Source organism: Hyperolius riggenbachi, chromosome 5 (genome assembly GCF_040937935.1).
Source record: "Hyperolius riggenbachi isolate aHypRig1 chromosome 5, aHypRig1.pri, whole genome shotgun sequence".
Lineage (NCBI taxonomy): Eukaryota > Metazoa > Chordata > Amphibia > Anura > Hyperoliidae > Hyperolius > Hyperolius riggenbachi.
Genome location: NC_090650.1, coordinates 96,717,978 through 96,740,400, shown reverse-complemented (window position 1 = coordinate 96,740,400; position 22,423 = coordinate 96,717,978). Strand labels below are relative to the sequence as shown.

General features: G+C 43.2%; 1 protein-coding gene across 3 annotated transcripts in view; it reads right to left on the bottom strand.

Moving 5' to 3' along the window:
• The window catches only part of PALS2 (protein associated with LIN7 2, MAGUK p55 family member), a 190,705-nt gene extending 168,565 nt beyond the window's left edge, over positions 1-22,140 (bottom strand). For 2 of the 3 annotated variants that reach the window (XM_068236023.1, XM_068236027.1), the window contains exon 1: positions 21,838-22,019. The gene's annotated coding sequence lies outside the window, so the exon portion shown is untranslated. Of the gene's footprint in view, positions 1-21,837; positions 22,020-22,066 lie in introns of those variants that run through there. The other variant, XM_068236026.1, reaches the window with a different exon arrangement.
• Between the last annotated feature and the right edge of the window lie 283 nt (positions 22,141-22,423).

The window sequence follows — 22,423 nt, the reverse complement described above, 5'->3', positions numbered from 1 at the left end:
GAAGTGGGGTAGAATGTCAGGTTTTTGTAGGCAGTGTGTTCTGTGCCTTCCGTTCCCCATTGGTTTCTGTGTGCCTGATGGTGCTGTCAGGCTCCGGTCAGGCTCTGGTCAGGATGCGTGGGCCGGAGATCCGGACCCAAAAAATAGCGCATGTTGGAAAAGAGTCCGGATCCGATCCGGCACGTACGGAACGGACGCGTGTGAACGTCCGCATAGACATTACATTGCTATGCGGAACGTACGTTCCATTTGTACAGTATGCGTTCCGGATCCGATCAGGAAAATCCTGATAGCGAACGCTAATGTGAACCGGGCCTAATCCACTTAGCAACTTCTGCCACACTTTGCTTAGTCCCTGTTTATAAACACCTGTAAACACGTGATTCTGTTTTCTATTTTTAAAAACCGGAGTTAGTATAGCACCAGCTTGTGGCCAAAAAAGTAAAATGATTCCAAATACACCATCATACACTTACTATAGAAAAATTAAATACATTTTAATTATTTTTGTAACTCCTTCACCCCTAACCCAAAATAAAATATCGCCATACATTGTACTAGGGACACAATTTTAACATTGTAATAACCGGGACAAATAAAATGTGTCTGTATTATCTACTAGCACATTTTATTTTTAAACTACAATGACTGAAAGCTGAGAAATGGTGAATTTTCTCTTTTTTTTCTTCTTATTATTCTTCCCTATCAAATGCATATAAAATATTATAATTCTTAGCATAAAATACTGACCAAAGAAAACCAAGTGTGTCCCGCAAAAAATATATAGATCATTTCAGTGTGATAATTGGCGATTAAGTAATTACCGAATAAATGGGAAGAGCTTTTGAAGGGGGGGGGGGGGGAGGGGGGGAACTGTGGTAGAGAAGTGGTTATGGATACTCCAAGGGTCAAAAACAAAATACCTAGAGACTCATTTTAAAGTATAACTGTATTCTGTCTCCACCCAAAGCCAGACTCAGACAGCAAGCGTTTTTTTTTCTTGTCCCAAGAAAAAAAAAAAGCAAAATAAAAAAAAAAAAAAAAAGGGAAGACAAAAAACACTTTTGTTCATTTAACCATTTGAGGACCGTGGGCTTCACCCCCCTTAAGGACCAGGCACTTTTTGCCATTCAGACCACTGCAGCTTTCACTGTTTATTGCTCGCTCATACAGCCTACCACCTAAATGAATTTTGGCTTCTTTTCTTGTCACTAATAAAGCTTTCTTTTCGTGCTATTTGATTGCTGCTGCGATTTTTACTTTTTATTATATTCATCAAAAAAAAAGACATGAATTTTGTCAAAAAAAAAAAAATGATTTTTTTAACTTTCTGTGCTGACATTTTTCAAATAAAGTAAAATTTCTGTATACATGCAGTACGAAAAATGTGGACAAACATTTTTTGATTAAAAAAAAAACCCATTCAGCCTATATTTATTGGTTTGGGTAAAAGTTAGAGTTTACAAACTATGGTGCAAAAAGTGAATTTTCTCATTTTCCAGCATCTCTGCCTTTTCTGACCACCTGTCATGTTTCATGAGGGGCTAGAATTCCAGGATAGTATAAATACCCCCCAAATGACCCCATTTTGGAAAGAAGACATCCCAAAGTATTCACTGAGAGGCATAGTGAGTTCATAGAAGATATTATTTTTTGTCACAAGTAAGCGGAAAATGACACTTTGAGACAAAAAAAAAAAAAAAAAAAAAAAAAAGTTTCCATTTCTTCTAACTTGCGACAAAAAAAAAAAATGAAATCTGCCACGGACTCACCATGCCCCTCTCTGAATACCTTGAAGTGTCTACTTTCCAAAATGGGGTCATTTGTGGGGTGTGTTTACTGTCCTGACATTTTGGGGGGTGCTAAATTGTAAGCACCCCTGTAAAGCCTAAAGGTGCTCATTGGACTTTGGGCCCCTTAGCGCAGTTAGGCAGCAAAAAAGTGCCACACATGTGGTATTGCCGTACTCAGGAGAAGTAGTATAATGTGTTTTGGGGTGTATTTTTACACATACCCATGCTGGGTGGGAGAAATCTCTCTGTAAATGACAATTGTTTGATTTTTGTTTTTTTGATTAATTTTTATTTATTTATTTTTTTTTACACACAATTGTCCATTTACAGAGATATTTCTCCCACTCAGCATGGGTATGTGTAAAAATACACACTTTTTTGCAGCCTAGGTGCGCTAAGGGGCCCAACGTCCTATTCACAGGTCATTTTGAGGCATTAGTTTTCTAGACTACTCCTCACGGTTTAGGGCCCCTAAAATGCCAGGGCAGTATAGGAACCCCACAAGTGACCCCATTTTAGAAAGAAGACACCCCAAGGTATTCCGTTAGGTGTATGGCAAGTTCATAGAAGATTTTATTTTTTGTCACAAGTTAGTGAAATGTCACTTTGTGAAAAAAAAAAAAAACAATAAAAATCAATTTCCGCTAACTTTAGACAAAAAATAAAATCTTCTATGAACTCATCATACACCTAACAGAATACATTGGGGTGTCTTCTCTAAAATGGGGTCACTTTGTGGGGTTCCTATACCGCCCTGGCATTTTACGGGCCCCAAAACCATGAGTAGTCTGGAAACCAAATGTCTCAAAATGACTGTTCAGGGGTATAAGCATCTGCAAATTTTGATGACAGGTGGTCTATGAGGGGGCGAATTTTGTGGAACCGGTCATAAGCAGGGTGGCCTTTTAGATGACAGGTTGTATTGGGCCTGATATGATGGATAGGAGTGCTAGGGGGGGGGGGGGGGGTGACAGGAGGTGATTGATGGGTGTCTCAGGGGGTGGTTAGAGGGGAAAATAGATGCAATCAATGCACTGGGGAGGTGATCAGAAGGGGGTCTGAGGGGGATCTGAGGGTTTGGCCGAGTGATCAGGAGCCCACACAGGGCAAATTAGGGCCTGATCTGATGGGTAGGTGTGCTAGGGGTGACAGGAGGTAATTGATGGGTGTCTCAAGGTGTGATTAGAGGGGGTAATAGATGCAAGCAATGCACTGGCGAGGTGATCAGGGCTGGGGTCTGAGGGCGTTCTGAGGGTGTGGGCGGGTGATTGAGTGCCCTAGGGGCAGATAGGGGTCTAATCTGATAGGTAGCAGTGACAGGGGGTGATTGATGGGTAAAGTGGGTGTTTAGGGTAGATAACAGATGTAAACACTGCACTTGGGAGGTGATCTGACGTCAGATCTGCGGGCGATCTATTGGTGTGGGTGGGTGATCAGATTGCCCGCAAGGGGCAGGTTAGGAGCTGATTGATGGGTGGCAGTGACAGGGGGTGATTGATGGGTGATCAGGGGGATAGATGCATACAGTACACAGGGGGGGGGGGGGGGTCTGGGGAGAATCTGAGGGGTGGGGGGTGATCAGGAGGGAGCAGGGGGCAGTTTAGGGCATAAAAAAAAATAGCGTTGACAGATAGTGACAGGGAGTGATTGATGGGTGATTAGGGGGTGATTGGGTGCCCCCAGGGGTCTGGGGGGTGGGCAGGGGGGGTGGGGTCTGAAGGGTGCTGTGGGCGATCTGGGGCAGGGGGGGGGGGGGGGGAAATCAGTGTGCTTGGGTGCGACATAGGGTGGCTGCAGCCTGCCCTGGTGGTCCCTCGGACATTGGGACCACCAGGGCAGGAGGCAGCCTGTATAATGCACTTTGTATACATTACAAAGTGTATTATACATTTTGTATGCGGCGATCCGGGTGCTAGTAACCCCCCTGGCGCTTCCGAACGGCAGGCGGGTTACAGCGCGAGGTGGGCGGAGCCAGTCCCCGGCGGCCGATCGCGTCACGAATGACGCGATTGCGCCGCCCATGCCCCTACAAGGACCGCCGCCATTTGTCAATACGGCGGTCCTTGTGGGGTCCACTTCCCAGCCGCCAATTGTCTATACGGCGGTCGGGAAGTGGTTAAAACTGCCGAAGCAGCACTCTGGCACATGCACACTTTGCAGTTGATGCTCAGCATCCGAGATGCACAGCCAATCACAGGAAGTGCTAACTGGATATCTGCAGATGGTAAGCAGATACTATAATAGAAGTGGCCTACCGCATGTACTCAGAACAAGGCGGCGGTTGGCACGCGTAGGTCTACTTCTAGTAGTATGGCCAAACGCGGAGAAACCGCCGCATGCCTTGATAGCGGTGCGGCGGATTCCGCGTCCAGCGCGGCGGGTGCTTTACAACACATGACTGGTGTGGCTGGGACTGATAGTCCACACAGGTTCAGAAGGACGCGCGCGCGCTTGAGAGGCTGAACTTATATGACAGCCAGAAGGGAGTCAGCTGACCAGGCCGTTCAGCTGACGGTTCAACCACTTCCCATTGGTCCAGCACTTAGGGGAGGCGCTGGAGGGCGCTTTGCTATATATACTGGGTGCTGGTCATTCTCTGGTTGTCTGCCGTTGCGATCACTACGTGGAAGCACTCAGACCATATTGTCAGAATCTGTGTTATCTCTGTTATACTTCAGACTAGCTCCAGGGTGTTGATGATCAAGGACCTCACACCCAAAGATTAGGAAACTATTTTCTGTGTTATACTTCAGACTAGTTCCAGGGTGTTGATGATCTAGGAGCTCACACCTATAGACTAGACATTGTTGATTATCTGTTATGACCTTCTGCTTTCCTGACCTCTCTTCTGATCTCTGATTTGGTACTTCGCTATATCTGATACTCCGTTGCCAAACCTTGCTTGCCTTAGGACACTGAATCAGTCTCTTTCCTCTGTATCTCATCTGTCTGTCTGTTGCCGACCTGGCTTGTCCGACCTCGAGAACTATCTACTCTGTTTAGAGATAGTTCACAGATCTGTCAGTGACACTCCACCATTGGTGTCACTCACACTCTGGTCCTTCCCACTCTCAGCCTGACTCCTCCCCTTGGGGAGCCTCAGGCCATTGGAAGGAGCTTGTTCTTGGGCAGTATCCCTTACTGCCTTGCACCCTCGATATGGGTGCTCTCCTCAAAGTATTACCGTTGCACCAAACACTCCTATTACTCAGGTGTCCAGAGGTTAGAGATATATCTGATTATCGGTGATACTGCAGATCATCAATAATCAGGTATATATCTGTATTCTCGGTGATACTGCAGATCACCGATAATCAGATCCTCTCTGTGTTACACCGATCGTTACAACAATACATGGGTTAAAAGGCAAGTACAAGGTTTCCCATATAAAATTTTGTTGTGCTGAAAGTTTACTTTGATAAAAAAAAAGTGAAATGTTACAAAAAAGGTAAATAGCTCTGTAAACTCTTTGGGCTTCATGTGTTGCATTTTTCACCCCCCCTTTTTTTGGCAATGTAGAAACACATTAGTTTTTACAATTTACATAGGTCAAAGGGCTGGTCCACATTTAAAGGGGCACTATGGTGAAAAATTGTAAAATTTTAAACATGTGCAAACTTATACAAATAAGCCACCAATTAGGCTTTTTTTGGGTGGTACATTTTGCTAAGAATTATTTTTTTCTAAATGCATTTTAACAGGAATATTAAGAAAACCATGGAAAAAATGCATTATTTCTTAGATTTCGGCCATTATAGCTTTAAAGGGAACCTAAACTGAGAGGGATATGGATGTTTCCTTTTAAATAATACCAGTTGCCTGGCAGTCCTGCTGATCTCTTTGGTTGCAGAAGTGGCTGAATCACAGACCTGAAACAAGCATGCAGCTAATCCTGTCTGACTTCAGTCAGAGCACTTGATCTGCATGCCTGTTCAGGGGCTGTGGCTGAAAGTATTACAGACACAGGATCAGCAGGAGAGTCAGGCAACTGGTATTACTTTAAAAGGAAAAATTCATATCCTTCTCAGTGTAGGTTCCCTTTAAAATAATACATGCTACCATATGTATTTTATTTGCCCATTTGTCTCTGTTATTACACCATTTAAAGTGACTCTGTAACAAAAATTACAACGTTTTTTCTACCATCCTACAAGTTCCTAAACCTATTCTTATGTGTTCTGGCTTACTGTAGCTCTTTCTACTATAACCATCTCTGTAATAAATCAATGTATCTTTCCCCTGTCAGACTTGTCGGCCTGTGTCTGGAAGGCTGCCAAGTTCTTCAGTGTTGAACTGTTCCTCTATGCACACTCCAGTGTGTGTTTTATTTACATAAGCCAGCAGCTTCTCTGCTATCTTATCAGTGATAGAAGAGAGCTGGATAAAAATCCTCCTCTGGAGGCTGTGAAAGGAGCTGGTCTGTCACATACTGAGGAATTAACGACATAGGTAAAGCTGTCTGCAGGAAGCCTGTAATGTTCAGTGCATGAGAGAAGCTGGGGACAGAAGGTAAACACACACAAGTGATCTCTTGAGATTCAGAAGTAAGGCTGTATACAGCCTGCTTGTGTATGGATGTATTTTCTATGTGTGGACATGCTGTACATCAACCTACTTCCTGTTTTGGTGGCCATTTTGTTTGTTTATAAACAAACTTTTTAAAACTGTTTTTGACTACTTTTAATGCGGCGGGGAGCGGTGAAATCGTGACAGAGGGTAATAGGAGATGTCCCCTAACACACTGGTATGTTTACTTTTGTGCGATTTTAACAATACAGATTCTCTTTAAATTATGTCCCTATCACAATGTATGGCGCCAATATTTTATTTGGAAATAAAAAGGTGCATTTTTTCAGTTTTGCGCCTATCACTATTTGCAAGCTTATACCGTAATTTAAAAAATGTTCGCAGTATACCCTCTTCACATGCATATTAAAGTTCAGACCCTTGGGTAACTTTTTTTATTGTGCTCACTTCCAAGAAAGGATATAGGAGGACAGGAAACTTTTTTTTTTTTTTTGTCAGAAAGACAGCGTCCTTTGATAAGAAGCCGTCGGTTTTTATGCTGGGGACTTAGATCACTGAATGGGAACTATGTTCCCATTCATTGATCTCCGGGCTACCGGGGAGCGCGCAGAAGCACAGCAGCAGCCACCTGGACGTGACAATCACGTCCAGGCGGCTTAAATGGTTAATTCATCTGTTTGTCTGCCATGGTATAATGCAGAGCAGCAGGCAGTGTGAACAAGACTTAGTAAGTCAAAGTATGAGAAATTATAGTAAATAAAAAAAACAGACTGACTTTGGTCCAAAACAGATAAAAGAGTAAAGGCCATCATGCTAGTTAATATCAACAAACCCTTGCTAAAATTAAAGGACGACTGCAGCAAGAGGGATATGGAGGCTGCCATATTTATTTCCTTATAAGGAATACCATTTGCCTGGCTATCCAGCTGATCCACTGCCTCTGAGACTCTGTTCACACGGGCAGCACGGTGGCGTAGTGGTTAGCTCTCTCGCCTTGCAGCGCTGGGTCCCTGGTTCGAATCCCAGCCAGGGCACTATCTGCAAAGAGTTTGTATGTTCTCTCCGTGTCTGCGTGGGTTTCCTCCGGGCACTCCGGTTTCCTCCCACATTCCAAAAACATACAGATAAGTTAATTGGCTCCCACTAAAATTGGCCCTAGACTACAGTACTTACACTACATAATACAGACATATGGCAATGGTAGGGATTAGATTGTGAGCTCCTTTGAGGGACAGTTAGTGACAAGATATATATATACTCTGTACAGCGCTGCGTAATATGTCGGCGCTATATAAATACTAAATAATAATAATAATAACACTACAGCGGAGAGCGGACATCTTTTATCCACTCATCGAGCGAACACCTATTTTATGAATAGGAACCATTCAAACTTGTTATGCTGCATCGGATCTGCTTCAGTAAGGCCCCGTTCACACTTGCGGTTTGAGTCCGCAAGTGTCCGGGGGGGGGGGTCCGGGTCCAGGGGCCGCAAAGAGACCGTACGGGTCTCTGCGGTGGCTCCCGAAAACCACAAGTTGCGGATCCGGAAAGGCACCTCAAGCATGGGGGATACCGGCGTGTAGTCCGGGCCCACCAAGTGGCATAGGACCGGTGCTGGAAGCATCCGGTCCTATTGCCAGTGCGATGAGAAACATCCGTTCCTTATTGCACAGCATGGCCGCATGTTCGGGTCAGGATCCGGCCCGGGTCCGCAGCCGCACGGCAAAAATGCAGCAAGTTGGAAAAAAGCCGGATCGTCCCTGGGGCTGCGTTCCGGATCGGATCCGGACGGTCGCACGAGTGTGAATGGGTACATTGATTAACAATGTATTCATTTACCATACGGAGCATTCCGGGTCCGGGGAAGCCGGACCTGGAACGCTAATGTGAACCGGGCCTAAGCGGACAACACTTCTGTGCAGTCTGCGATAATTCCTGGACAAGCGGATGCATTCTCCCATATAGCCTATGGGGGAGTGCATCTGTCCCGGGCTCCAGCCACATCACTGCGGACCAGCAGAGCATACATTATACTGTCCGCACGTGATGCGGAAGTGTAGTGGAAACGGTGCCTAATACTCTAAACAACATGTGCAGATCATGGGATCCTGACATTATTGGAATGGAATAGCTGCATACTTGTTACTGGTGTGTTCTTCAGACACTACTGCAGCCAAATAGATAAGCAGGGCTGCCAGGCAACTGGTATTGTTTAAAAGGAAATATGTCACCCTCTATATTCGTCTCACTACAGTTGTCATTTAAGACGCTCTCAAAGTCCATCACAAAGGCCGTTCCTCATCTCCTTAATCTGGCAGAAACACAGGGGGTGGGGGAAGAGGATGGCCGGGGACAGAAGCAGTTTGTGATATAAAGGACTCAGTTTGGTACTTGATGAAATAGTATAAAGCTGGTGATGGTAGCAGTGGGATAGATATTAGATTATTAAATTATCTCTACTGAGATTGAGCAAGTCAGAGTTAATACAAAGTTAAAAACAAACTGTGTGCACAAAGGACAAAAAACACATTTTTACTTTTCGTTGGTCTTTATTAAACTGATACAATGAAGATTTCTGACTGTTCCATTAAGAAATTTCAGATTCAGGAGATAAGTGCTGTCTCACCATTGTAAATTATACTTCCTGGGTCATTCTGTTCCTGAATCCTGATGCAACTGATTTTCTTCTAAAATGATTTTGTTCGCTTCATGCTTTCTGTGGGGCAGAGTATCATATGAGTAAACTCATCCTTTTCTACACAGTGTATCACAGGCCTGTGTTTGCCAGGAATCTGAAGTGGAACACTAACGAGAACATACATAGCTTTAAAGGACAACTGAAGTGAGAAGAATATGGAGACTGCCATATTTATTTCCGTTTAAATAATACCAGTTGTCTGGCAGCCCTGCTGATCTATATGACTGCAGGAGTGTCTGAATCACACCAGAAAGAAGCATGCAGCTAAAATCGGTCAGATCTGACAATGATGTCAGAAACCCCTGATCTGCTCCATGCTTGTTCAGGGTCTATGGCTAAAAGTATTAGAGGCAGAGGATCAGCAGGATAGCCAGGCAACTGGTATTTCTTAAAAGGAAATTTGAGAAAGATAAATCTTGCTACAGTAGTCCTTTAAATCAAGTTAGGTAGGGGCAGTTTTTATAACTAGCCATTTAAGCGATCTCACCCGGTCATGTCACTGAGAACAGGAAATGATGCAATTTAAACAGTAATAACATGGTTTTAGTACCAGGAAGACAGAGCCACAACCTCTGTCACATGCTGACATGGAAAAGTGACGAGTCAAAAATAAGATATGCAAATCTCATTTAGACCACAACTAGAAATATGCAGGAGTGAAGCAGAACAGGCACCCAATAATTATCGTGGAAAAATAATCAGCTGACAGTTACTTGACCAGTTATTCCTGAGTCTGATAAGCTCCAGCACATTTCCATATTGCCTCTCAAACTGAAGAGTTTACCAAGGTGTCCATACACCCAAAGGTTTATCCCTCACGCATCAGAAAGTTATATTCCTACCAGAAAGTACGCGTAGATTTTCAATGCATTTCAGCATGAAATCTATGGAACCAGTAGGTGGCTCCCTCTTCCCCCCTTCTACCCCCCCCCCCCCAAAAAAAAAATCTATTGCAAAATCCATCGCAATCCAATTGGACCGGTTGGAAATTATGTAATAAATCCGTTGATCTGACGGAAAATTGTACCGTGTAGATGAGACTTAAAGAGACTCCGTAACAAAAATTGCATCCTGTTTTTTATCATCCTACAAGTTCCAAAAGCTATTCTAATGTGTTCTGGCTTATTGCAGCACTTTGTACTATCACAGTCTCTGTAATAAATCAACTTATCTCTCTCTTGTCAGACTTGTCAGCCTGTGTCTGGAAGGCTGCCAAGTTCTTCAGTGTTGTGCTCCTGCTATGAACTTCCCCTTCCAGGCCCCTCTATGCACACTGCCTGTGTGTTATTTAGATTAGAGCAGCTTCTCTCTTCTCTCTTATCTTTTACAAGCTGGATAAATCATCGTCCTCTGAGCTGGCTGGGCTTTCACATACTGAGGAAATTCAGACAAGGGCAAAGCTGTTTGCAGGAAGAAAAGAGCAGCCTGAAACTTCAGTGCATGAGAGATGCAGGGGGAAAGAAACACACAAATGATCTCTTGAGATTCAAAAGGAATGCTGTATACAGCCTGCTTGTGTATGGATGTATTTTCTATGTGTAGACATGCTGTACATCAACCTACTTCCTGTTTTGGTGGCAATTTTGTTTGTTTATAAACAAACTTTTTAAAACTGTTTTTAACCACTTTTAATGCGGCGGGGAGCGGCAAAATTGTGACAGAGGGTAATAGGAGATGTCCCCTAACGCACTGGTATGTTTACTTTTGTTTGATTTTAACAATACAGATTCTCTTTAAGGATCCCATACACTGGTCGATTTCAGCCATCAATCGATTGATCGATTCGATAGAATCGATCGGAAATCAAGTCTATCAAATCTATCAATCGATTTGTGGCTGATTGACTGATTTGATCAATCTGACAGGATGGAAAATCTAGGTCGATCTGCTGCTGGCAGCAGATTGATTGGCCCATAGAGTTGCATTGGATCTAATGGTCCAATAATGCATTTAGATAGATTTCCAATAGATGTCATTCTGAAATCTATTGCAAATCTGTTCTAAAGGTGGCCATACAGGTGGCCTGTCAAGTCGAATCTGACTGATGTGTGCCACACACTAGGAACAGATTTCCAATAGATTTCAGAATTAAATCTATTCTAAAATCGATCTAAATGCATTATTGCACCATTAGATCCAATGCAACTCTATGGGCAGATCGACCTAGATTTTCCATCCTGTCAGATAAATCAAATCGATCGAAACTGATCAAAATTGATTGCATATTGATCAATTTGCCGATTTGAAAGAATAGATTTCTGATCGATTCTATAGGATCGGTCGATCAATGGCCGAAATCGACCAGTGTATGGGCCCCTTAAGCGTGTGGCACACATCAGATAGATACCTGTCAGATTCAACTTGACAGGCATCTGACAGAAATCTGATGGTCGAATCTGCTGCAAATCTATAAGTGTATGGCCACCTTTAAGAAGGGCTATAAATCTAAACACATTATACAATAACTACTAATGAATGAGCTGACAGTCATTTAACTGGCAATTTTATGCACAGCAGTAATTTCCTGTGAGCCATATGTACACAGCCTACATACACAATATCTTATTTGCATTACAATAAAGAAAGTGAGGCACCAACTAGAGGAAACATTCAGTCCAGCACAGAAAATGTTCTGCAAATTAACAGATAAAATGATACAAACGGGTAAATAATTCTCCAATGGCAAAGCCAGCCCCAGATTAAAACTGAAAGGCATTCAGCATACCTTTTCAAACTATCCAGCTACACAACTGCAACCAATCAAAGAGTGATGTCACTATTGTCAATATCTGCTGTGAACACTGATGTAATAGTGTTGACTAGCCTTCCATTGATACAATTCCAACATCTGCCATTAAAGTAGGACCAAAATAGAAAGATTAAAGTTCTTATTACCCATCAGAAAATAAGAAGCACTAAAAAAAAACAAAAAAAAAAAACAAAAAAAAACACACACCTCTATGGGTTCAGTTTACTAAAGCTACAGTGGTTTGTAGTAAAGTATTCGGCCCCCTTTAAGTTTTCCACATTTTGGCATATTACTGCCACAAACATGAATCAATTTTATTGGAATTCCACATGAAAGACCAATACAAAGTGGTGTACACGTGAGAAGTGGAACGAAAATCATACGATTCCAAACATTTTTTACAAATCAATAACTGCAAAGTGGGGTGTGCGTAATTATTCAGCCCCTTCTGGTCTGAGTGCAGTCAGTTGCCCATAGATATTGCCTGATGAGTGCTAATGACTAAATAGAGTTCAACTGTGTGTAATCTAATGTCAGTGCAAATACAGCTGCTCTGTGACAGCCTCAGAGGTTGTCTAAGAGAATATTGGGAGCAACAACACCATTAAGTCCAAAGAACTCACCAGACAGGTCAGGGATAAAGTTATTAAGAAATTTAAAGCAGGCTTAGGCTACAAAAAGATTTCCAAAGCCTTGAACATCCCACGGAGCACTGTTCAAGCGATCATTCAGAAAAGGAAGGAGTATGGTACAACTGTAAACCTACCAAGACAAGGCCGTCCACCTAAACCCACAGGCCCAACAAGGAGAGCGCTGATCAGAAATGCAGTCAAGAGGCCCATGGTGACTCTGGACGAGCTGCAGAGATCTACAGCTCAGGTGGGGGAATCTGTCCATAGGACAACTATTAGTCGTGCACCACACAAAGTTGGCCTTTATGAAAGAGTGGCAAGAAGAAAGCCATTGTTAACAGAAAAGCATAAGAAGTCCCTTTTGCAGTTTGCCACAAGCCATGTGGGGGACACAGCAAACATGTGGAAGAAGGTGCTCTGGTCAGATGAGACCAAATTGGAAATTTTTGGCCAAAATGCAAAACGCTATGTGTGGCGTAAAACTAACACTGCACATCACTCTGAACACATGGTGGCAGCATCATGCTCTGGGGGTGCTTCTCTTCAGCAGTGACAGGGAAGCTGGTCAGAGTTGATGGGAAGATGGATGGAGCCAAATAGAGGGCAATCTTAAAAGAAAACCTCTTGGAGTCTGCAAAAGACTTGAGACTGGGGCGGAGGTTCACCTTCAAGCAGAACAATGACCCTAAACATAAAGCCAGGGCAACAACGGAATGGTTTAAGGCCGCTTTCACAGTGGGACGTTACAGGCGCACGTTAGAGCAGCCTGTAACGCAGCCCAACTCACAGTAAAGAAAAAGCAATGGGCTGTTCAGTGCCCACGTTGCGTTACAGTGGAACGCTGGACGTTCAAAGTGCAGCATGCTGTGCGTTATAGGTGGTTTTAGCTGCCTTAGACTGTTTGCACATGCTCAGTAAGGGGAGAGTCCGCTATTGTTCCTAGCCACATGGCTAATTAATACGATCTTTGATCCGGATCTTTTTTGTGAGTCGAATCATCCGGATCATCACAATGAAGGATTCGGTTCACAGTGGATGTCTGGAAGAAACGGGAACTGCAGCTTCTGTGCACAAGCACAATCTTCCTGCTGCATATCTCCCTTCCCCATTAGCACCCTCAATGTGCCCTCATTCTCCTACACCTCTCACTCTGCTGCACCCCTGCTTCCTGCTTCCCTAGTAAAATGATTCAAAGATTTAGTTCAAAGATCCAGATCTTTTCAATGATCCGATTCGAATCATCCGAATCATTGAAAAGATCCCGACTTCCCAGGATAGCACCAAGAGCCTCATAACGCGGCTCAATCTGACGTCCAACTTCAACCCCACCATGCGTTGCGTTAGGGGCACTTTATGCGACCTTAACGTCCCCTAAAACGCAACGTCTTGGTGTGAAAGAGGCCTAAAACAAAACATATCCATGTGTTAGAATGGCCCAGTCAAAGTCCAGATCTAAATCCAATCGAGAATCTGTGGCAAGATCTGAAAACTGCCGTTTCACAAACGCTGTCCATCTAATCTGACGGAGCTGGAGCTGTTTTGCAAAGAAGAATGGGCAAGGATTTCAGTCTCTAGATGTGTAAAGCTGGTAGAGACATACCCTAAAAGACTGGCAGCTGTAATTGCAGCAAAAGGTGGTTCTACAAATCATGGAATCATGTATGATTTTCGTTCCACTTCTCACGTGTACACCACTTTGTATTGGTCTTTCACGTGGAATTTCAATACAATTGATTCATGTTTGTGGCAATAATATGACAAAATGTGGAAAACTTCAAGGGGTCCGAATACTTTTTCAAATCACTGTATATACAGTGGGATGAGAAAGTTTAGACAACCTTGTTAATCATCATGATTTTCCTGTATAAATGGTTGTTACGATAAAAAATGTCAGTTAAATATATCATATAGGAGACACACACAGTGATATTTGAGAAGTGAAATTACGTTTATTGGATTTACAGAAGGTGTGCAATAATTGTTTAAATACAATTAGGCAGGAGCATAAATTTGGGCACTGTTGTCATGTTATTGATTCCAAAACCTTTGTAACTAATTATTGGAACTCAAATTGCCTTTTTAAGCTCAGTGACCCCTGACCTACATACACAGGTGAATCCAATTATGAGAAAGAGTATTTAAGGGGGTCAAATGTTAGTTTCCCTCCTCTTAATTTTCTCTGAAGAGTAGCAACATGGGGGTCTCAAAACAACTCTCACATGACCTGAACGCAAAGATTGTTCACCATCATGGTTTAGAGAAAGGATACAGAAAGCGGTCTCAGAGATTTCAGCTGTCTGTTTCCACAGTTAGGAACATATTGAGGAAAGGCTTGAAGTGGCAGACCCAAAAAATCTTGGATAAACAAATGCGACAAATGGTGAGAACAGTTAGTCAACCCACAGACCAGCACCAAAGCCCTACAACATCATCTTGCTGCAAGTCACTGTGCATCGTGCAACCATTCGGCACACTTTACACAAGGAGATGCTGTATGCGAGAATGATGCAGAGGAAGTATTTTTCTCCATCCACAGCACGAACAGAGCTGCTTGAGGTAGCCAGATTCATTTTGGAATAAGGTGCTGGGGACTGATGAAACTAAAAAACTGAGTTATTTTGGCATAACAAGGGGCATTATGCATGGAGGAAAAACACAGCAATCCAAGAAAAACACCTGCTACCTACAGTAAAATATGGTGGAGTTTCCATCATGCTGTGGGCTGTGTGGCCAGTGCAGGGTCTGGGAATATTGTCAAAGTTGAGGGACGCATGGATTCCTCTCAGTATCAGCAGATTCTGGAGACCAATGTCCAGGAATCAGTGACAAAGCTGAAGACAACGACCCTAAACACTGCTCAAAACACACTAAGGCATTCAAGCAGAGGAGCAAGTACAACGTTCTGGAATGGCCATCTCAGTCCCCAGACCTGAATATAATTGAAAATCTGTGGCGAGTTAAAGAGTTGTCCATGCTCGGACGCCATCAAACCTGAATGAACTAGAGATGCTTTGTAAAGAGGAATGGTCCAAAATACCTTCAACCAGAATCCAGACTCTGGGCCTGTGCACACCAAAAACCTCTAGCAGATCCGCAAAACGCTAGAGGTTTTTGAAGCAGATTTCAGAACAATTCTAGGCATGTTTAGAGAGGTTTTCTAAACATGCCTAACGTTTTCTGGAACGTTTCTGTGTAGCAGATTTCATATTGTTACAGTACAGCTGTTACTGAACAGCTACTGTAACAAAAACGCCTGGAAAACCGCTCTGATCTAGCGTTTTTCAGAGCGGTTTTCCACTTTCCTATACTTTAACATTGAGGCAGAAATGCCTCAGAAATCTAAAAAAATGCTGCAGCCCCCTGAGTTTGTGGAAAAAACAAGCCGCTCTGGTGTGCACCATCCCAATCACTTTCATTAGCCAAGCTGTGTCCCCCCTGCAAGCATTTAAAAAAACCGATCCAGAACCTGGTGTGCACCGTCCCTCACATTGGACCCTACAGGAAGCGTTTAGAGGCTGTAATTTCTGCAGAAGGAAGATCTACTAAATATTGATTTCATTTCTTTTTTTGTGGTGCCCAAATGTATAACCCTGCCTAATTTTGTTTAAACAATTATTGCACACGTCCTATAAATCCAATAAACTACTTCATTTCTCTTCTCAAATATCACTGTGTGTGTCTCCTATAAGATAAATTTAACTGACATTTTTTTATCATAACAACCAATGATTTATACAAGAAAATCATGATGATTAACAAGGTTGTCTAAACTTTCACATCCCACTGTATCAGGGCTATCCAACTGCCCCCCCCCCCCCCCCCCCCCCCAATGTGACCCCAGGCCACACTCCATTGCCCAGCCCACCTCTTGTTTGCATTTGGCTCCGCCCTGAAGACAGGACATCAATGCTTAGCCACCTCCAGCTGAAAAATCTGGTGCTAGACACACCCCGACTATGAATTTGGACCGCAATGCTATGTATGATCAGCCAAGGAAAATCTGAAGTGTGTAAGATTCATCAGGCTGAAAGACTAGAGTCTTAATAAGCCATATACATGGTTTCTGAAAGCTTAGCAAACTAGCAAATTGCTGGTTTATAAAGAAATCAAAGCTGTGTTTATCCAATACCTTGTGTCCCATAGTGTATAGCTATGTACAGTACAGACCAAAAGTTTGGACACACCTTCTCATTCAAAGAGTTTTCTTTATTTTCATGACTATGAACATTGTACATTCACACTGAAGGAATCCAAACTATGAATTAACACATGTGGAAGTATAGAACATAACCAAAAAGTGTGAAACAACTGAAAATATGTCATATTCTAGGTTCTTCAAAGTAGCCACCTTTTGCTTTGATTACTGCTTTGCACACTATTGGCATTCTCTTGATGAGCTTCAAGAGGTAGTCACCTAAAATGGTTTTCACTTCACAGGTGTGCCCTGTCAGGTTTAATAACTGGGATTTCTTGCCTTATAAATGGGGTTGGGTCCATCAGTTGCGTTGTGGAGAAGTCAGGTGGATACACAGCTGATAGTCCTACTGAATATACTGTTTAAGAGCAGCCGCCGCCGAGTCACATGTGAGAGAATCACTAGCAGGAGAGAGATGCACGGCGGCGGCTGCTCTGCGGTGGCGGCGCTGGAACTGCTCCTGCTCTCAGTGTCAGAGCGGTCAGCTGTTTGGGGTGAGAATATATCGGCACCTGGTCCTGGGGGAGGGGGGGGGGTCAGGCAGACATGGGCATGCTCAGCAGTATCTGTTATGCGGCTTTGCATCCTGGGGAAAAGGCTACATAGTAAAAAAATTAGATTGATTTTTAACTTCTGCATTGCCTTTTTGGCTCCCTTAAAAAGTTAATAAAACATTGCAATAGAGAATTAAATTTCATTTTTGGGGCTAACAGTTACTCTTTAACAGCAGCTCAGATTAGAGACCAGGTCAATGCCACACAGAGTTCTAGCAGCAGACACTTCTCAAGAACAACTGTTAAGAGGAGACTGTGTGAATCAGGCCTTCATGGTAGAATATCTGCTAGGAAACCACTGCTAAGGACAGGCAACAAGCAGAAGAGACTTGTTTGGGCTAAAGAACACAAGGAATGGACATTAGACCAGTGGAAATCTGTGCTTTGGTCTGATGAGTCCAAATTTGAGATTTTTGGTTCCAACCACCATGTCTTTGTGCGATGCAGAAAAGGTGAACGGATGGTCTCTACATGCTTGGTTCCCACCGTGAAGCATGGAGGAGGTGTGATGGTGTGGGGGTGCTTTGCTGGTGACACTGTTGGGGATTTATTCAAAATTAAAAAGGCATACTGAACCAGCATGGCTACCACAGCATCTTGCAGTGGCATGCTATTCCATCTGGTTTGAGTTTAGTTGGACCATCATTTATTTTTCAACAGGACAATCACCCCAAACACACCTCCAGGCTGTGTAAGGGCTATTTGACCAGGAAGAAGAGTGATGAGGTGCTGCGCCAGATGACCTGGCCTCCATAGTCACCAGACCTGAACCCAATTGAGATGGCTTGGGGTGAGCTGGACCGCAGAGTAAAGGCAAAAAGGGCCAATAAGTGCTAAGCATCTCTGGGAACTCCTTCAAGACAGTTGGAAGACCATTTCAGGTGACTACCTCTTGAAGCTCATCAAGAGAATGCCAAGAGTGTGCAAAGCAGTAATCAAAGCAAAAGGTGGCTACTTTGAAGAACCTAGAATATGACATATTTTCAGTTGTTTCACACTTTTTGGTTATGTACTATACTTCCACATGTGTTAATTCACAGTTTGGATGCCTTCAGTGTGAATGTACAATGTTCATAGTCATGAAAATAAAGAAAACTCTTTGAATGAGAAGGTGTGTCCAAACTTTTGGTCTGTACTGTACACACAGCAGCTTACCCACTTTACAGACCTGCTATGCAGGGCAGCCCATTCAGTTCAATAGAAATAGGAGAACTAGCTGGAGGAATTCAACTACGAGCTGCAATAGGAACTACCACAAAATTTAGCTAAGGATTTTTCAACTTAGGAGATCGGTAGAGAGGTAGCCGACACTAGTTTTTTTTTTTTTTGAGAGGGAAGAAACAACATTTCATTGTTACCCAATATATTGCCATGCAACGCGATAGTTTCAAATTATCTAGTGGGGTATATAGTCCTGTTAACCCAAATAGAGAAGCAAATATCCCCTTTATTTTCCCTATCCATGACCCACTTTTCAGCAATATGGAGGAACCATTTCTGATTTGTTCCAAAAAAATGCTAAGTTGGCTTTTCTGCTGATCCTTTGAGTCACTGACATGCAGCAAGCAGAATACAGACCAGGAAAGTGAGAAGGCGATCAGGATAACATTTCTACATTTGTCTATAGCATCAGTCAAAACTGGCATTAAAGTCAGACAACTTGCAATCTTTTAGAAAGGACACCGACAACCTCCATATTTTTCTCATGTCAAGTGTGTTTTTCCCACAGTTTGAATAGATTAGGGAAGGGTTAGTGACCTCTGTCAGATTTCATCAGCTGGGGAGATTTCTGCAAATGTTCTGCTCTTGTGACCCAACACTTTAAACAAGAATTGAGAAGAATCTCCTGACTTCATCAGAGACACAAACAGCAATAAATGTCAATTAAGTAGTCACATAAACCATAACGAAATATACTGGAGAGGTCTATTGCAGTATATGTCTAGATTCTCATAATTTTAATCAAACCACGTCAACATAGAACATTTTGAAGCTTTTGAAAAACAAGTCACTTACATTGGGCTCTATTCACAAAACTTCTCAAACATGACTTATTTATCACCTATTTGATAAAAATAACCTTTCAGCACATTTACAAGCAAAATAATCACTCAAAGTAAGTTGTTCCTGATTAACTTCATTTCAATATTACTTTTCTTACCTTAATTATATTATATTTTGCTCTTTGGAAGCTTAAAAAAAAGTAACATAGATAAGGTGAAAACAGGTGGAAAAGATTTGTGAATAGAGCCCATTGTGGCAAAAAAAACCTCCTACATATATTCCACCAGGGCTGTGGAGTGGGAGTCGAGAAGTCAGAGCAATTTTGGAAACTTGGCGTCCTTAGACTAAGGATTCAGAGCAATTTTGGCTATCTGGAAACAGTGGTTTCATAAACTGAGGAGTCGGATGATTTTTATACTGACTCCACCGCCACGTTTTCTACAGTACGAATTCTTCTTTATGTTCATGTTCTCTGAATTGACTACGTAAAACATGTAGATTAGAGAAAATCTCTCATATGAAACTTTAATACAGCAACGCAAGGAATACAGACTTAATATGTAAAACACAGAATGCCCCCCGGCAATGCCATTCTTACAGACACTTTCCCAACAGGAGTAGACAGTAACATATATTACCTTGACTTATTAATAAAGAGGCTCTTCACGCAGAAGGCAGCTGTGGGCTTAATACAGCTCTAGAGAATGCACCATGTATTCTTAATCGGTACAGTACATTTCAGACTCTGTACAAAAGATGCTTGTTCAGTGTCAATGGCATCAATGGGAATCAATGAGGATATTAAAAAATATAACTGCAATGTTGTCATTTCTAGCACTTTAACATACAAACAGAACAATATGCCTCTGACAGCAGCTATTAATGAGATCGCAGATGAACATCCCAGCCACAGAACACATTCCATGCAATATTTTTGGATAAACAGTCAGGAAACCACAAATGCCTGGTTCATTTTTATTTCTAAAAGTAATAATAAACTAGGGATTTGCCAAACGTCTTTGGCTGCTGGCACACAGAAGACCGAATTGGCCGAAGTTTTATTATAAGCCACTCCTGTTTAACTACAAGGATCATATAACTTGTCACAGAAATCCGTAGTAGTCTCTTTAAACAAAATTTCCACAAGGCAGCCTGTCATACTGCCATCTTGCAGTTCTAGTCTGTAGGAGCAGACAGCTTTAACCCTGAGCAACGTTTTATGAGAACTTAATCATCAAAAAGAGACTGTCCCTAACACCATCTAGGACATTTCTTCACCCATTGGACACACCAGCACTGCTCTTTAAAGAGTGCCAAAGCCATTCTCTCTCATGAAGACTGGAAAGAAAGAATACAAATCAGCCAGCAGCAATCCATCCCTCTATGTCCTTATCCTGAGACACTTGACAGACCAGGCTTTGACAGCAAGAAACACCTTACAGAGCACACATGAAGGGTCACGAGGTAAAGGGATGACTGACATACACAGTCAGAGGCATCTATAGCAGCTTTTCTGGGATGGGAGGGGACCACATGTTTGCATGCTTGCCCTCTCACCTTGCAGTGCTAGGGATTGAATTCCCAGGCAGGACACTATCTGCATGGAGTCTGGATGTTATCTGCTTGCTAGCATGAGTTTCCTTTGCACATTATGGTTTCCTCTCACATCCGAAAAAAAAAAAAAAAAAAAACATACTGGTATGTTAATGAATGCCCCCAACCCCCAAAATATTACCCTTCAGTACAGCAAGATTATTAGATTACAACAGGGACCTGGACAGGACAAATCAAAATGAAATGTGGGAGCCAGCGTCAGGGAGTTAGGAGCCAGCTATCACTTGTCCTGCCTACATATGTCCAGCCTTGGTAAGGACATTTAATTGCGAGCTTCTATGAGGAGCAGTTAATTATTCTTATTCGGAGTACACTGCAGAATATATCAATGCACACATAACATTACATAATCCAATAGTACTACTGGAATACTTAAACATTCGATATTTACACAGCAAAATCATCTTCCATATATTATTACAGTATTTGCTTTTTTACTACAATAGCAATAGGTGGAATGCCTTCCGGCTGGGGACAAGAATTTCCCCGCCCCCTATGATAACCTAGTATTCAGTTTACATAAACATATTCCTACACACGATCATAATAAACTACAATACTGGAAACATTAACAGTACACCTAACAGCCTAGTGCCACAGAAGTCTACTACTGGAGTTACACAATTGCACATATCTGAGACCTGGAGCCCTCACTGATCTCCTGAATGTCAGTGCACCATTTTTTTCATCCCCCAAACAGGAGTACACCAGACCCCCCAAAAGATGCAGATCACTACAGAATGAAGGTCACAGCTATCTCGGGACCCCATTCTGAGGCACAGCATGGAGCTCGCCTGCAATCATAGCACAATCTTTATACTACACTCATGCACTGGAAAACATACAAACGATAGAAAACGTGACCTGCTGCTCATTCAGAAAAATGACATACAGGGCGGCAGGATAGAGAAAGCCACACACAGCGAGCAATGCTGTCAGCAGCAGGGTGACATGAGGGGACTCCATCTGCTCTCCCGGGCCATGTGCGCGGCTCCGCCTCCTGCCCGGTGTCCAGTGGCTGCAGCAGGACACAAATCACAGCCTCGCCACCCGGTGATAGCCACTCACCTCTTCCCCCGGCCGCTGGGAATAAGAACTCAAGCGAGCTGGCTGGCTCTGCGGCCCCGTGGCGCTGTTCCGTCTCTGGCTATAGGGAGAGAGAATCCGCTGTACATGTGACACGCGCCCGCTTCTTTCCTCACAGAACTCTGCCAGAACGCGGGCCCTGCCATGCACGAGCACGCGCGCGCCTGCTCGCTCTCCGTCCCTCTCTCTGCTTTGTGCTCTGCGAACGTACCTGTTTAGGGTCGCTGACGTCACAGTCCGATCCCCGCACGCGGCAGTACAGCGCTGTTCTTCTTCCCCCTTTTCACACACAGTAGGGAGCTCCTGTCGTGACCACGCCCCTCCTGCGTGACTGGCAGCTGGTTACTAGTGGGGCTTCTGTGCTGGCAGGTTATGCTGCGCTACAAATGCTGACCGGGAGTGAAAGTTAAGTTATGATGGCTTCATGCTGTGCGCCTTCATTAATTAAACATGTATCGAAGGCTTGTGTGCAGCGATAAAAACCAGCCTGTGGCTGCACAGAAGCTGCGGAACCTTTCCATCACGTCCATCCAGCCGCCGCTGTCCTTGTGCAGCTTTGTTGTGCAGG